This window comes from Anolis carolinensis, chromosome 3, assembly GCF_035594765.1.
Source record: "Anolis carolinensis isolate JA03-04 chromosome 3, rAnoCar3.1.pri, whole genome shotgun sequence".
Lineage (NCBI taxonomy): Eukaryota > Metazoa > Chordata > Lepidosauria > Squamata > Dactyloidae > Anolis > Anolis carolinensis.
Window position 1 is genome coordinate 58,106,246 of NC_085843.1, and position 5,441 is coordinate 58,111,686.

The 5,441-nt window shown below is 38.4% G+C and overlaps 1 long non-coding RNA gene across 1 annotated transcript; it reads right to left on the minus strand.

Moving 5' to 3' along the window:
• Window positions 1–2,026: 2,026 nt before the first annotated feature.
• Window positions 2,027–3,964, minus strand: LOC103278381 (uncharacterized). Its single transcript, XR_506011.3, has 3 exons — window positions 3,828–3,964; window positions 3,356–3,407; window positions 2,027–2,118 (listed from the first exon to the last, which is right to left on the minus strand). It is a non-coding gene; the product is annotated as an uncharacterized LOC103278381 (long non-coding RNA).
• Window positions 3,965–5,441: the final 1,477 nt, after the last annotated feature.

Consider the following 5,441-nt stretch of genomic DNA (forward strand, 5'->3'; position numbering starts at 1 on the left):
TGCGTCTGTCTCTGTCTCTGTTCTATGTTATGGCATTGAATGTTTGCCTTATATGTGCAATGTGATCTTCCCTGAGTCCCCTTCAGAGTGAGAAGGGCAGAATATAAATACTGTAATAAATAAATAAAAGGCGCCCTTGCCTCTAAATACCTTCGGATATATGAGAAAGTGTTTTAATTCAACCAACCGTTGCTATTCAGGAGAGAAATCCCCCATCCCATTTTGGAGTAGTTGCTTTCTATGGGGCTCTTCAACTAGCTTTCAGAAGTGGAGAGAGCCTAGATTTTCATCTTCCCACGCTTAAACCCGGGCTGGCAACAGTGGAGGGAGGATAAACCCAGGCTGGCATAAGGGAGAGAGCCTGATAATTGCAGGGCTTTGCCTCTGCAGGATCTCCCTTGGAAAACCTCTTCTTCCTTTGCCAGAAACTTTAAGTGAGGAAACAGAGGAAAAGGAGGGGGGATCAATCCCAATGTGCTGGAAAACCCCAAACTAGAACTCTCCACCCAATGGGCGGGGAAAGCAAACTATCACCCTGCTAAGGATTTTCCACAATTCCTCTTTATTATTTTAAATTACCCTGATATTATTATTATTATTATTATTATTATTATTATTATTATTATTATTGGCACCCCACTTTTCTCTCTAGATTTGAGACGGAAAGAGACTCACGTATATATATACATCTCTCAAATCTAGAGAGTAAAGTGGGGTGCCAATATTATTATCAATAATAATAATAATAATATCAGGGTAATTTAAAACATTTTTATATATATATATATATATATATATATATATATATATATATATATATAGTATCATTCTGGGAAGGGAAAAAGTTGCATTTTAAATCTATGTTTTAGTAGTATTCCTGTGTATGTGACACGTGTAAGCCCCATCCACTCCCGAGCACGGGAAGAAACCCACTCCTTCTTATCCCAGATTATATGGCAGTATTCTCCTCCTCCTCATTCGCAAGATCAGGCTGGATCTACACTGGCCTATATCCCAGGATCTTATCCCAGATTATCTGATTTAAACTGGATTATATGAGTCCCCGTTGCCATATAATCTGGGATAAGAAGAAAAGTGACGGATCTTGGGACACAGCTGTGAATCCTGGGGGAGTTTTGGGAGGGTTGATCCAAGACTTTTGGGAATTTTCTCATAGTAGCTGAGATTTTAAGCCTCCTAGGAAGAAACAGTGGCTCCTTTTGGAACAGCATGGTGTGGTGTAGTGGTTTGAGAGTTGACTAAGATTGTGGCTTCATTCCCCACTCAGCCATGGAAACCCATTGGGTGATCTTAGTCAAGTCACACACAGCCCCACAAAACCCAATGAAACAGTTTCAAACCAGGAACAGATTTCCTTATCCAGGGGCTGATGGCCATCTGTCAGGAGTGATTTGATGGTGTACTATGATTTATTTTCCTGGATGATAAATATAATTTCCTAATTGGTTCTGTCATAGAAATTTTATTACACTGCCAAACCTTTGTCTTGCGCAAGGGACATGGTGCTATAGCACATATGGTTTCCTGGGACATTGTCCACCAATTTAACAAAGTTTCAGCCACAAAAATAAAATTTCTGAAGTAGAACAATGACTTTCAAAGTAAAGACAATCCAATGAAACAGGAAATAAGACTTTCAAACCAGGAACAGATTTCTTCAATTATTAAAAAATGGTTTATTATAAAAGCTATGAAAATTTGGCAAAAATCAGAGGATAAGGGAAACGTTCTGAAATTGGGTGAGCTAACATTGGTAATTGTGTTCTACCATGGTCACAAATATCATTATGATAGCTCAAAAAATGATGGAGAGAGCGGGCCCTCAATTTTCCCTTTTGACGATAATGTTTTCCTTTATGCGCATGCGCACCCACCATTAACGAAGTTTCGGAAAGTTTTGAATTTTTTTGCTTCAAAATTCAGAAATGACTTTAGAAACGAAGCGCCAGCACCCCCCTTTTTTGGAGTGAGTATTGAACCATTTTTTTTTTCATGGATTGCACATATCTAATATCTACAGATGTTCTCCTTTGGTCAGGGATGCTGAAGAATGTTTCTCAGGTTATAGGGACATCCTGCAACCTTCTCCAGTGCTTTCTTTAAGCAAGAAAAAGGAGAGAGCAGGAAGAAGAATTTACCATGTGCATCTTTGCATGTGGCCTAGTGCTTTCCACTCCAGGAAAGAGCTTGACAGAGATCTGTCACTGATTTCTTTGATATTCACTAATTCAAGCGATGCTAAAAGGGATGGAGGGTTATAGGGAGAGCATTTCTCATCTTACTCTACTTCTTTCAGAGAGTACCTAGATGTGTACAGATATATTATTTTCAGGCATCAGTAAAAGCCATGGACGCTTTTAGAACAGGAGTTATATGGCATCAGAGAATATCCCTGTCTTAAAATTCCTATATTCTGCCTTTCAGATATGAAGTTCTACTTTGTTTAGCAGGATGATATTTCAGATCCAGGCCTGCTGTTGTGGATCAGTTACACAGAAGGAACCTAAAATCTTCTTCTTAGTCTCAGAAGCTTTGACAGTCAACTTTCCATACATTCCTTGACTCCTGGACATGTCCTTGAGCAGCACATGTAGTATATTTCCAGTATAATAAGAACTTTCCTTTTACAAACAAGCTAATACTGGTAATACCTGCTGAAGTATTTTCCCTCTCCTAAGAGCTTTCTTTTCCAGACGACTTGTCATAGTGTTGAGTGCACACGTACACTTTGTGAAAATGTAAAGGAAACCATCACTTTCCCAAGCATTAAGATGTTCCTGAGTCCACATAAAATTTAGCTTCTTTCAGAGATCTGTATGCTTCTTAACCATGGTGGAGGCATTGACACACACCTCCTTACTTAGCAATCTACTCATGAACTAGAAGATCTTCTGATGGTATGTCAAATTACTAAAAGAGCATTTGCTGCAGCCCCCACTAAGCTTTTCACCACACAAGCTAACTCAAGGTGTACTCAACTCTTTTTCCTCTTCTTCATGGATTCACTCTAAGCCAAATTATAGCAGTAATCATTTAAAGTAACCAGAAAAGGACAAACTTTATCACTCTATCTTAAGACTCTTATTCTTTATATTTGTGCTAGTTTGGATCTTTTCCTAAGTTTTTCTTGAAGATCTACACGGAATACTTATGGAAGTCTACTTTACTCTGAAAGGACCATAGATTACTCATCTTTGTACTATTACAAAACAAGGATATGAATATAAAGCTCTTACAGATTGCTATGTGTGCAACAATAACTTTGTTGGGTCTAACAAAAGAGACCAATGGTACAACACTTTAGAATTTTCAAGGAGTCTGGAATACAGTGTACCTTAGAATAAAGCAAGATGTCCTGGTAATAGGATACATTTCACTCCATAGTACTGAAAAAAATAAGCAAGACAAGCTTTGTAAGCAATGTGACTGTACACTAGAAAGGGAGAAGAAGTACTATTGATTTATGTGTCAAACATGAGTTAAGTGTAATGAAGTTCAGACTGCAATTCAATATTCACTTACCTGGGAGTAAGTCCCATTGATCCCAGTGGGATGTACTTCTGAGTAAACATATTTTGGATTGTACTATAAGTCAAATTAACATTGTTTGTTCTGGTCATATACATCTGATAGCATTAAACATCAGTAGTAACCATTTATGTGGAAAGAGACTTCATTTCATTATTATCATTAGGCCTGTGAGATTTTTTTTTGAAAGTTCTGTAAATCATATTAACGTTCATTAAATCTGTACTTCCGAAGTGATGGGCATGGCATGCAACTAAAACTTAAGAATAAAAACTTACCCAATCCTTTTTCATTTTAATTTTGTAAAGCTCAGAAGCCTCCCAAAGTCAATTTCATTTTCATGGCAAGCAGACAAAAAGGCTCCTATGCTTCTTTGGTCTCTCACCATTAGCAAAGGGAAATCAGGGAGCAGAGTTTGCTGAGAAAAAGACTGAGAAAGCACAGAACTCTGGGAAATTTCATTTGGGATGGTGAGTAGCCTTATGCCAGAGAATTCAAAAGGCCCTGCCCTAAACTACATTTCCCAGAATTCTGCTTGCATCAGAAAGCCTCAATCAGGATAGGGGAGAGATATAGCAGCAGCCAGCCAGCTTTTCAATAAATTGTTGAATCTGCAAAGAAAAGGACTGACTGATACTTCTAGTAAGTAAACCTCTGTGTTGGGCTAGGAAGAAATCCCTAAATGGATAGCCCTTGAGGGTCACTAGGAGAAGCATATTACTTATTTTTGAGGCTGGATTGACATCTGTCAGGAGAATTTTGATGGTGCTCTTCTGCCTGGAAGAAGGGGGTTGGATTAGATAGCCCTTGGCACCCCCTTCAATTCTAGGATTCTATTAAAAATTTCCCAAAAATCTGTGGATAAGTGAAATGTTTCAAAATTTGGTGGGCTAACAGTAGAAAATGTGTTCTACTATTGTAGTAAGATTCACCCCAATAGTTATAAAAATGAATTAGAAAGGAGCCCCTGAAGTTTCTCCACTTATGCAATACTATAACGAAAAAGTAACAAAATTCCATTGCTCTGATTATAGTAACAACATGTTCACTAGTGATACTTTAGAAATACTTTAGAAACAAAATGCCATCGGCCCCAGTTTTGTAATGACTTTTAAAACATTTTTATCGATTGCGCATGCCTAAAATTTATCATATTAACTGTCTAGTTGTTACCTGGTTTCACAAATATCTACTGATAATTTATCTAATCCTTTCCAGACATCTCTGTGTGTCGAGACACAGAGGGCTTAAAGAGCCACACACACTATTTAATCCAACAAAAGGTTTATTGCAAAAAGTAAATAAAGCTCAGAGACACTTAGCTTCAGTGTCTCTGGCCAAACTCAAAGAATTTACCCAAACTAGGCTCCAAAAGGCAAACAGAAAATAATCTGGGTTAAACAGAAGGAAAAACCGGATTAAAAAGCAATCAAAGTAACCAGCAAACAAGCAGCGCTGTACACAAAAGTTCCAACAGACAGTGCTGCCCCCAAAGAGTTAACTTCAAGAAGGAGTTACCAAAGCCAGCCATAGTCCAAGAGTTGTCACCGAAGAAGCCAAAGGATACATCATTTTCAAGTTTGTCAAACAAAGTCATCATCAAGTCAGTCCACAATCTAGGGAGGGAGAAAGCCACACTCACGAGAAGTCAGTCCAAGTCTAAGATACACAGGTAACACAACCTCCAGGCTGCAGAACCCAGACCCAAAATTCAACACGAGAACAGGCAGCAACAAAAACACACAATACGTAACCAACATTTTGCCTTCTGCAAAGATTCCCCATTTCAGAGCCTACTTTTAACTTACACATCATCATCCGATGATAGGCTGGCCTCCACCCCCATCATCATCTCTTACATCTGTCCTTGTCTTCACATGTGAACCCCTGTT